Source organism: Plectropomus leopardus, chromosome 11, assembly GCF_008729295.1.
Source record: "Plectropomus leopardus isolate mb chromosome 11, YSFRI_Pleo_2.0, whole genome shotgun sequence".
In the NCBI taxonomy this organism is placed as follows: Eukaryota; Metazoa; Chordata; class Actinopteri; order Perciformes; family Serranidae; genus Plectropomus; species Plectropomus leopardus.
The window spans coordinates 13,134,468-13,146,830 of record NC_056473.1 but is presented as its reverse complement, the minus strand read 5'-3'; positions in this window follow the sequence as shown (position 1 = coordinate 13,146,830).

Here is a 12,363-nt window from a genome sequence, read left to right as displayed (position 1 = left end):
GACATCAAAGCATGCATAACTCATCAAGCAGGCATTTCACGAATCCATACACATATAAGGCACCAAATAAATCTTCATAATAACTTCAGCTGAATGATGACAGCACATAGCCATGTTTAAAATAATACAATTCCAGCTCTTCAAACTTAATAAAACTTCATCAACCACGACTAATAGACTGCAACTTAATTACTAACGACCAAATAAAGCTTACCTGTCAGTAGCGCAAAGCGTTCTGAGAGGCCAAACTTAAATCCAACTCTTTCCATTCATGAAAACTTTCTACATGATCACCTGATTATTCATGAACACTAATGGTGCTTGACATATTTGTCCAGTCTTCAAAACCATCTCTCGCAGCGGCTTACTTTATTTCACTTCCAAAAAAAATCTTTACGAAATGTTTATGAAAAGGCCTTTTCAGACTCTGCATTTGATAACAACCTGCTCCCTTATCCTCGCATTCATGTGCGTTTTCCTGTTTTGTGAGGACAATCAAACACGCTGTCAGTCAGCCAGGCTGCCATTGGCTCGTGAGAGCTGGGGGCAGGAGGTGGTTGCAGGTGCAGCATGATTGACACGTCTCAACAATTCATGTGTTTACAGAAAGTGTGGCCTAATATGCTAAAAGCTTGCAGTTGGTGCTATTGATTACTGCACAAATTAACTCATGAATAGTTAGCACACATGTCGCTGCCTTTGCCAAAGTGCCGCCCAGGCAACAGTCTGGTTCCCTCTATGGATGTGCCAGCTGTGACTCCAACACCCACGTGTACTACTCTCAAAACAGCAGATATAAATCACAGTCCAGCTACCAGGGGTGGAGCCAGATGTTGTAAACACTCAGGGCTCAGCCCAAACTTAGGGGGTCTGGGTATATTATTCCCCTGTGGAGATTTTTTCCCACTAATTATGGCAGCTATATGCACTATTTTTAAGTCATTTGAGATTATAGCAGGCCTTACAATCTGTATTTATTTATTGACAGTTACCTCGGAAAAATCATCTTGTATAGAGTCTACATTAGCGGTAATGTACTGATCTTGGAGATAATTGTAATCTTTAAAAAATGAACTATTGACATCATGTCAACAACACATGTATGATAATATTCTGTAAATAATCCAGCACCTCTTAAATTATTGCGGTTTCTGTTCTTCTTGCTCGTCTCCCTCCCCCAACACCATCTGGTTGTCTTTTTCACTATCCATTAAGTGCAATTGCTCTTTCTGTGTGTTTTTGTACAGTTATGTTACAAACTCACTCTCCTCCTTACACTCATATTTTGAGTGTTATACTTAGCCAAAAAAAAGAGGGAAAGACAAAACCCGCAATAAACAAAGTTAAGTTGAATATGACATACTTTTTTAATTTTTCTATTTCTATAAATATCCTGATAATATCTTTTTTTTTTTAAACTGTTTTGGTCATGATAATTGTTGTTGTAATTGTTGTCCAACTGTTTTCATCATTCTGAAAGCAGAGCACAACAAATGATGAAGACAACTAATTTTCACTCCCGGCATCTAAAAAGAAGCAAATAGTTTGATGTTATATATACAGGATTTTGGCGTAAAACAACTTTAATCTTGAAACCTATTTTTATTATACTATGGTGGAGTAAAGTTCAAGGAATGAATGTTTGGTGAACAAATCTGATGTATTTAAATCCATATGCCATAATCATCTGGACTGCTCCAATTGCTAATCAAGGATCCCCTGCAATGGCAAGTACATGTTGTCTTTAATACTCTTAATAGTTTATTAGCCAAACAGAAGAACGTTTACATTAAAGTATGCACTATATTGGGCTTTTTTGCCGACATCCGGTATGCCAATATATAACAATTATTTTGGCCGATAACCAATAACCAGTATCAGTATAAATATCGATACATATATTTTCCCACCCTAATTTATTGGTCATCAAGTCATATCTGTAGTGGAATTAACATCATATACATACTCTTTACATGATGGCCCACCAGCAGATGGAGACATAAAATACAATGTTTGTCAGTGTATGTTATATTCATTCATTATGCAAAATAATAAGAGAAATGCTTCAACTTAGAGTCGATGTTTTGTACTTGTTCACTATCTGCAGAAATCAGCACGTTGGCTGATTCTGCCAATTCCGATATTTCATTTTAAAGCCAGTTTCTGCTGATACTGATGATGTGCCGATAATATTGTGCATACCGATACAATTTTATTCGATTTCTGTAGAAGAAACAATTTGGGTGTATACTATTAAATGACACAAAGTAAAAGGTATTTCAAGAAACCTAAAAGATTTGGGTTGAGAAAACATTTGATGCAGGGGCCCCAGGGGCCATTTCCCTGCTCCACCTCTGGCAGCCTCTGTTACTTGATTGCTTCAGTACTCTGTCCTGTATGTGTATGCAATGTGTGCTAAGAGTGTTGGTTCATTTCATGTGGTGCTCTATGGTGTGGTCAACATGTCTTGTACAGATATAATTTTCCACCATTGTGGGCACCACAAATATAATTCCAATAATGCTAATTTAATTGGCAAGCAGGCAGAAGCCACAAAGACCGTTGTCTAAAAATTTGGCCAAATAAATCAGAATACAATCTGCATGGCTTGACACCACTGAAAGTACCAACGAAACTATGAATTTCTTTTGAATATTGGGTGCTTGGCTCTTTAAGGATGGATAATCACAGTGGGAATCAGTCTGCTGACCTTGGTTACTTTCACACCACGCTGTCTCCACTGAGCTTCTCAGAACCACGAGGTTATGATTTGGACAGAAACCATTAAAACCATTAACACGCTGCAAATGTTTTTACCCACTGAGAAATCAGGCTCACTAACATGGTAAACCATCTGCCTCCCCAAATAGAACTCCACAGCTTTTGGATGCTACTTCAGTGTGCAGTATCTTCTTAAATCAGCTGCAGACTTGACAGTGAAAGCCCAGACTGTGTGTGAACAGAATGAGAGCACAGCAGAGCAGCAGGGCTGAGGGAGGAAAAACCTCTGCAGACCTTCTTCACTACCCCTTCCTGTCACCAGGGGGCCACATTGTGCTTCAATAAATCCCCTTGTTTTTTTCTTCTTCTCCTCATAAGTCAGATAAACACACCATGAAAACAGAGCTCACCTCCCATCGACTGCTCTGTAAATGTATAGCTTTGTAAGTGGAGAGTGCGCGATGGGAAGCGTGTGGGGCGGAAGAGATTTGGATGTATACGTTTCAAAGAGTAGTCTCAGATTTAGCTGGCCTCTTTGCAGACAGGGAGACACACGCCTCTGCTGCCTCAAAACACTCATTCTCTAACATGGCATCTCTGGTAATGGGAGATTAGCGTGGAGAAAGGGAGACAGAAAGAGAGAGGAGGAGAATGACAGGAGGAGTGAGTGGAAAAGTGGAAGACAGATGGAAACAAGCAGCAGGGGGCTGCACTGATGGAAGGAAAGGGAAGTGATCCAGAGGCGGGAAAAGGAAACATCAAGATTTATGCGATTCAATTATGACCTTCTATTGTTGCCTTATTACAGCAGGCGCTACACTATATGGCCAAAAGTATGTGGACACCTTTCCTACACACTTTTGTATACTTATGTTCGGGGGCTGTAGGAAGACACCTTACACAGTAGACCTTATTTAGGTCAATTTTAATGCTACAGTGTACAGTGATTTGTCAGACAGTAATTAGCTGGGAAATTAGGATCCATTCTGCACATAGGGGAGACTGGGGATGGTTGTAACATTTTTTATATTTTTGTCTTTACCTTGAAGCTCTTTTAAGTCAGTGCGTTCAAAACGTAGTACAAACAATTTACATGCATCTGCTATCAAATGGTGTAGCTGTTACATTTGTGTTTGGGCTTGTCTGTTCTGCACTCTTGTCTGTGTGCGTGTGTCAGTCACAGTGGTACAAATTTTGCTTGGGGCAGATTATAACATTTTGTCACGTTATTTAAGGGATACTTTGTCAATTTTCAACCAGCTTTGTATCAAAACAGTGTGGGTAGTATGCGTCGATGAACTGTGGTAAACTTAACTGTCTAAATATTGAGTACCCTGTTTAACTGTCATAGTGAGACTTTGTGAACAGGAAACAGATGCCACACTGCTTTCTGCACAGTGAAAATGGCCAAAAAAGGCCAAAAAAACTGAGATCAAACTCTTAAACTCGCTGATCAAATATAAACCAACATTCTGTTACTGAGTTGCATATTTCTTGTCTAAAGTTTTTACAGAAAAATCTTTTAGCTTACCTGGTAACTATAACATGAGATTGTTTGATAACAGCTAACAACCAGTGTGTCAATGAGTTAGCATTACATCATTGACCAGCTGGGGTGTTTATTGGGCTGGTACAGCACAGTGAATTCTGGTAGTTGTAGGTTTTCTATCTCATGAGCAAAAGTGAATGCCACAGCTAATTTTCTTATCTTTTCTTTGTTCATTTGGCACCCATTTCAAAATGATTTGTGTCTGTCAATTGCAATAAAGGGCCAGGGCTACAACTATCCTGTGTTACAACCAGCCCTGTTCTCCCCTATAGTATTAATAAGGTAGCCTCCCTCTATACATCAGCCATTGTGCTGAGCAGTGCTCCAGCTGATTAGCAAGAAGAAATCATGTGCGACCTTTAATTTTGCTCGGTTAACTTGAAAGGAATAGTTTGACATTTTGGGAAATATTAGCTTTTACTTATTCACTTTCTTGCCAAGAGTTGCATCGATTCCACTCTCATGTGTGTCGGTTCAATATGGAGCCAGCAGCCACTTAGCTTAGCATTATCGGAGAGAAGGGTACTGCTAGCCCGCCTTAGGACAGCCATAAAGTGCTCAAATCTAAACTTTTTCTGCAATTCCTACACAATCCTTCACAGTCAAACTAGTTGAAATTCTAATATGATTTACAGGAATTCAGTGACCCAGACAGAGGGGTGAGAAAGATGGGTGCAGTTTTTTTGGGACACTGAAGATTCCTGCACCACAGTGCACTGGAGAGACACACAGTGTATCTGATTCCACTTAGCTGGGTGCTCTCTACGCCAGTCAGATGCCAACATCAGTGCCAGCTCTCACTCTCCTCCCACTAACACCCCCCCCCCCCCTCCCCCCCTTCCCCCTCCCCTCCTCCTACTCCTGATGCTGCAGGGATGCAAAAGCTTTGGCAACTCCTGCCTGTGATAGAGGAGAGTGCTGGGAGAGAAAGGTGAGAAAGAGAGGATGCAAGCGGGAGACACTGTAGAAAGAGAGAGGAAGGGAGGGAGTGAAGCGAGAGTTAGCGAAGGGAAAGAGAGACAGGGGGTGGAGGCAAGAAAGAGGGGTAGAAACAGAAGGAAAACATTCTTTGCTTACCCTCTCTGGTAATGAGACATTGCAATAGGCAGACAGAATGACAAACAGAGAGAGAGCAAAAGAGGACAGCGACTGGGAGAGATACAATAATGACAAAAGGCTGAGAGGAAGAGTGAGAGGGAGGGAAATAGAGAGACAGTGACAGGGAGAAAGATCTACAGGAGCGAGACAGCTGTTGTTTAAGACCACAGGAAAAAAAAGCAGGAGGCACAGACACTGAAAAGCAGGTCGGCTGCACAGCTCCAGCAGAACCTCTGTTTATACAAAAAGCCTGGAGGGCTGTTTGAGAGCCTGTGTTTATGTGTGTTTTTGTGCGTACACGCTTCTGCATTTGTTTGTGGATGCACATGTGCAGCGTTTTTGCTTGTGTTTGCATATGTGTGCGAACATTAATATAATTGTCACAAGCATGCAGCTGAGGGTGGTGGGGATGTGTGAATGGGAGCAGCTGTGTATCTGAAGGCTGACCGCATGTTGCAATCATGCAAGCCAGACGACTGTACTCAAGTGCTCCTTTCCGAGGCCCAAGGCAAGGAAATATGGAGCTCAGCACAACAACATTAACTTGTGTGTCCGTGAATGGATATTTGTGAGCGCGAGCAAAGAAGAGTTTTTGTGTGAGCGGATGCAAGTGCGATTCGAGGGAATAATGCTGCTCTTTTCTGGACGCAACAGGGCTGTGTTTAAGCATCACTTCCTCTTGTTTATGCCATGGGCGACGTGTTGTCCATGGAAGAGAGCCCAAGCCAACTTTGCTGACGCAAGGTCAAACACACAGGCATGGGCCCCGGGTTGCTTTGAAACAGATGTTACCCCCACACACTGACACCCCGCCCCCTTCTCCCTCACACCCAAACTCCCACACAAATCTATTGCCTATGACAGCCCTGCGTAGGGTTGGGGTCTGATAAAATTCAAATGACAGACTACACAGATTTCACTCTCTGACCAAAGTGCATGCCTCTGGGTGTAAAACCATCCTCTGCATCTTAAAACATGACAGGCCCTAGACCCTCACACGCTCTCCTCTCATTCATCGGACTGGGCTTAAACAAGAGCAGAAAAACTGTTTTTGTTTTGTTTTGTTTGGTCAGATCTTTTCATGGTTGTCTAAACAGGGAAAAAATCAGACTCTGTGGCTGTGTTGGTCCTGCATGGTTTAAAGCAACATGAAATGAGTTTTAAGTAAAATTTGGGCTGTGATTTTTATGCTAGTGTAACTGTCAATCCAAACAGAAGAAAATCAAACAAAACATGCATACATAAATGTACGTAGATGGGGATGATTTCGTTATGAGGAAAAATATAAAAGAGAGAATTCTTTCAAGGTTTTTAGCCTTTCGTTGCTCATTAGACTTAGAATCACAACAAAGACACAAGGGCACACGAAACAGCTATTCTACTTTAATATGGTGCAACTGACAAGACTTGTCATCTGGTAGCTCTGTCCTCCATATTGGAGCTTTAAATGCCTTAAACATGTTACAAATGATCTCTCTTCATCCTTTGATAACCCACTTTACAGATGAATAAATCTTCAAGGACTTGAAAGGATAAAGTACCATATAGCACATGACACAAAACATTATTTTGTAATGTTTTTAGACCTTTTGAATTGGCTGCTGAATTCAATCTCTCCAGTAACATAGTGTCGATTTAATAGCGGCGTATTCTGATGATATGTCCTTGTGCTCGACACTAACCTTGTACCTGAATGCTCATTATAGCAAGGTTAAAACTGCAGGCAATTTTAGCAGATCTGATTTTGAGAAAACTACAAATGTGGGGTAGTTACTGTATAATCTCCTGAAATCTGAAAACTGAATATTGCCGTATCTGTAACTTTCTTAAAATAAATTGTTTCAACTTAGTTCATAACATCAACAAAATTCATGACGAGACAGTAATCAGAGTTTTACAAATGAGCCTGCAAATACACAGCAAACAGCCACTTACAGGTGAAGTGAATATCATTAATGATCTCATTAAAACACAGTGTTCTGCTGGGAAATCCTGGATCCTTGCATTTATGTGGATGCCCCTTGATGAGGGCTGGGCAATTAATCAAAAAGTAATCAAAACCGACATTCTGAATCTCTAACTGGCGTAATCTTGCCCATGTTGGTTATTTATATTTTTTGTAATCCTTTCCCCACCAGTATTGCCAGCTCCCACACATCTGGTGTGAGTCTAACACTTTTGGGCTCTGTGTCACGCTCTCACGACACTAAGAAAAACCTCATGCCAAAACACCACAACAGCAGAAGTGCTGAACAGTCATGTTATGAAGTGAACGACTTTGACTCTAGAATACAGCTGAGTGTTTGACAACCAAGTCGCACATGTTTCATGGCGTTTCATTATCACGGATCCAACAGCTGATGGTCCGACAGCAGCGCAGTAAGAGAGAAAGACAAACAGAGCGGAGCTTCTCCTCACAGTACCAAAGTAAATGTACAAACAGCCAAATATTCAACAGTGGAAAGTGACTTCTTTTCTTTTTTTAATCAAGAAAAACAATTAATAGCACACAGCAGAAGTTCAACTCAGAGTCTGCAGTGAAGAGAGGTTGGTCGATTATCAACACGATGTACTTAAATTTACTCTAAGTTTGTTTAGGATGGAGCCTTTAATTCTTATATAATGCTGGATAATTTGATAAATAATAATGCATCATACGTTTATTACACTCCAACACACCATGGTCAAATGAAACCGTGTCAGTGAATTATGAGGGAAAAAAACAAACAAAAAACCCCCCAAAAAAGCAAAAAACAAAATAATCGTTCACTAATCGTAATCAAGGTAAACTAAACAAGTGATATTGATCTGAGATATAATTGCCCAGCCCTAACTTTGACATAGAACCACACATACGCTGTCACAGACCAGCTACACCCCTTCATGGAAACAGTACTCCCCAACGGCAGAGCCCCCGTAGTAGCATAATGCACAAGACTACCTGGCAAAAACTGCTCAAGCATGGACCGAGGAATGTGACAAAGGTCTCAAGACATCAGCCTGGCCTCCAAATTCCTCAGATTCCAATCTAATCAAGCATCTGTGGGATGTGCCATTACCCCTGAGGTCCTGTGCCCATGCCTCGACTGATCAGAGCCAACATCGATGGTGGATCGTTTGAGTCCTGTGAGCTGTGAGGCACGGTGTCAGCAAGGCTTGGATTACATTGCAATCTGGGGAATTCAGAGGCCACATTGTCTCTTTGTCACCTTCCAAAGGCCATTGCTGAGCAGTTTTTGCCAGGTGGTATGGTACATTGTCCCGCTGTGGAAGCCACTTCCATCTCGGAGCACCATTGCCATGAGGGGGTGTACTTGGTCTGCAAGGGTTTTTGGATGGGTGTTGCGCATCCACATGAATGCCAGGACCAAATGTTTCCCTGCAGCACACTGCACTCTGACGAGATGATTGAGGTTGCTTACTTCACCTGTCAGTGGTTTTAATGATATGGCTGATTGCTGTATGTGAGCTGGAAAATAGTCCGGTAAATCCAGTTTTCATAGATTTAACCCTGCAGCTAACTGGCTGAAGGGCAAGTTTGGCAAGGGCAGCCTAATATTGCATACTTTTGATGGTTATTAATTCACCTTCATGCCAGTGAACATATGTCCGATTTTAATAAGATATAAATTCAGCTCACTCACTGCCTGCATGCAACCAATTTTTGTAACAGAATGGCGTCCTGCCATTCGTTTGCATTTTAACCTCTGCAGCCAACATATTCAGAAAGAATAAGTCACATGCAGAAGAAGTTGAAATTCTAGGCCATCCTCTCAACTTCCCAAATTATCATTTCATCACTCATATAAAATCAATCCATGGAGATCAATAAGATGAAGTGAAGAGGGCTGGATGAGATATGGGCTTTGAGCGACAAAAGAGAAATGAGGCTCTGCTTTGACCCCCCAGCAGAAATAATAGTCTATGGATAAAATCTCACCATTCCCACCGAACTCTAGTTCAGTCACCTGTAATACTAACTGACATTTGACGATAATGATTATGAATGAAGCCACAATAGACGCTGTCACACACATGAAAAAGGGGAGAAAAACAACTGTATACTGATGCAAACTGCTAATCACATGTTAACGGGTCCTTACTGAGACAGTTATATGGCTGTGCCTCACTTTCTAAAGCATGTACATGGTTAAGTTTGCTGTTTAATTAAATGTTTAAGGTGTGCTATCTAATCCACATTTAAGGTAGTTTGATCGTTGGTGCCAGACACCGTTAGCAGCCATTGCAGAGGGGCAGTTAAACTCCTGGGGCTTGCGTGCACTACAGCATTCACTCTGAATGTAAGGGACAACAAAAACTGTGTGATGTTACTGAGTCAGCAAGGGCCAAAATCACCAAACATTTTCAGCACCTTGTTGATCGCATGCTTCAAAGGACTGAGAAGGTTGTAAAAGCATAAATGGCCCCGTGGAGGTGGATAACACTTCTTGGTCCAATAGTTTCCTAATACTTGGAGCTGCCAGAAGGGAACACGCGTGCAGCTGTGAATAGATTTCTGGAGAGGACTGTGTAATTTGGTACTAATTATACGGTAAATGGCAACAGTTTTCAATTGTAACACTGATAATTAATTCCAATTAATATTTGGCGTAGCCTTAAGTCTTACTCTGTGCACAGCAGGGATTTTTGCATGCTCAGCTACATGTAAAAAAAAATCCTGTGTGGTTTAGAATTACAGGCAAATTACAATTCAACAAATATGAAGAATCAACTCTTAAATTCTAAATCAAAGCTTCTATTTCTGTTTTTTTTTTTATGTGAGTAAAACAATGTTCAAATTATTCATATCTAAGTTTTTTGTGGAAAAATAAAACAGTTCTGTTTAAAATGAGTATAATTCTCAGATTCTGGTCAGATCAGGTTTATTTTGGGGCCACGGGGGATGGCATCGCTGTTCTTTTTAACATTTGGATTTTCCAATTCTAGTTTTCAAGCCCAGTTGCCAGAAGAAAATGTTGGCATTGTATGTTTCTGCAAACCACAAATGAGTTACATTTGTACATTTCATGTGTATCATATTCACATGATGTAGCCTATGAGCTGTCATCAGGAGAAGGAAGAGATGGCGGATGGAGGGACACCTAAGTGAGATGCCTGCCAAGCAGCAAAACACTGCAAACCACTGTTTGAAACAGAAAAATACAGTTCATTGAGTTTCCTGCGTCTTTTTAGCCCTCAAATGTGCATGTTCTTTTGCGACACATGGCAGTCATGGCAGTTAGTACCACAAAAAGGGATTGTTCTTCATTGAGACATTGCTGCTTTTCCTGCTGGGATAACGACATGAAAAGAGGGTATCTTTAAAACATGACCTTTTTTTCTACCTAAAACTAAGTAAATTTTTGAGCCTAAACTTAACCACACGTTAACCACAGCATTGTTGAAATGTAAAGAAATGTCAAGTTTCAACATATCTGCTACATATCAATGTATAAATGTAACCTATCTGTACTTTGCAGAAATGTACGTCAACATTTTTTCTGTTGATTAGGTTAAATTTTCGCAAATCCAATGCAAAGGGGCTGTAATATTCTCTTTGTTTTAAATGGACTTCAGCCACTTTTTCTCACTGTTGAGATAAGACCATTTTTCCTGACTATTTATTTAACCCAGTGGTTTTCAAAGTGTGGGGCGCACCTTCCTTTGGGGTGCCAGACTGCTTCAGGGGAGGCACGGGGTCAGACAAAATAAACCTGAGAAAAAGAAAAAAGCTTAACTCTAATATGGACTTGAAACAAAAGATGAGTGAAGTGTTTTTTGGCTGTGTGTGGAGACAGACTTCCCCCAACTCTCCAAAAATGCTATACAAGTTATCATCTCCTTCACCTCAACGTACCTGTGTGAATGTGGATTTTCTGCACTGACCCTCACTGAAAGTGAGTACTGGTCAAGGCAGCGGGTCGAGGACAACCTATGTTTATTCTTTTTACCATTCATCCTCACATCATCCTCCTATGCGCATCTAAGTCGCAGACTCATTGTTTCCACTAAAGCAGTAAAAAATTACCTTTGCAAACGTTTTCTGAGAAAGCAAATGACTTCAAGGTACAGTATTTGTTAAACCTCAGAGACAAACACAATGCATTTTGGCTAAAAAAATTTAAAGAATAAAAAAAAGAATTTTAACAAAGCTGTTGTCCATTTACTAGAAAATGCCAAGATTCACATGAAGACATGGAAATGTGGGATCAAATCCCCGCAGAATCAAAACGTAGTAGTACCATGATGTTGAAAGACAGAAACCCAAAAGCACATACCTCTCATAAATAAAACATACCACTCACACTTGGGTAAGTAAAACCTTGAGCTGTCCAGCCCTAAATGAATAGCTAAATGTAAATAGATCAATCAATAACTTTGAGTCTTTTAACTATTCCATACACAAGTGTTAGCCATCTGCTAGAATTTTCTGCATCGTCAGAACCAGGAGGGAGTACAGTATGAAAATTTATTATTGGAATCAGTTGGTCTTTTTTCACTGAGCCACACACTAGTTTGAGAGAAGACAATATGATTCATAAAGGGAATGACTCATCTCCCTAGTGTCTGTGTGTCTGTGTGTGTGTGTGTGTGTGTGTGTGTGTGTGTGTGTGTGTGTGTGTTTGCCTGTCGTCAGATGTAGCTCCACATGAAGCATAAACAAATGTACTAAATAACTCTGCATATGGGAGTGAAACCTTAATCCTATTTCCAGTCTGGCTGATGTGAAGACACACAGGGAATGGCCATGCCTGTCTCTTTGCTTCTCGCTACCACTAACCTGAGCCTCGGGTAGTGAGGGACACTAAACCAGGCAAAATGCACTGTAGCCCCATTATGTCACTTCTCTTCTCAGTATAATGTATTCATGCTACACAATGTTTTCTCCTTCCAAGCTTCTGTCTGATATTGTGTACAACACCTACAGTACTTATATCTTAAACACAGATCCATGCAAAAGCTTTTTGAGATGTGTCATCAAATGAAAGCCTGAG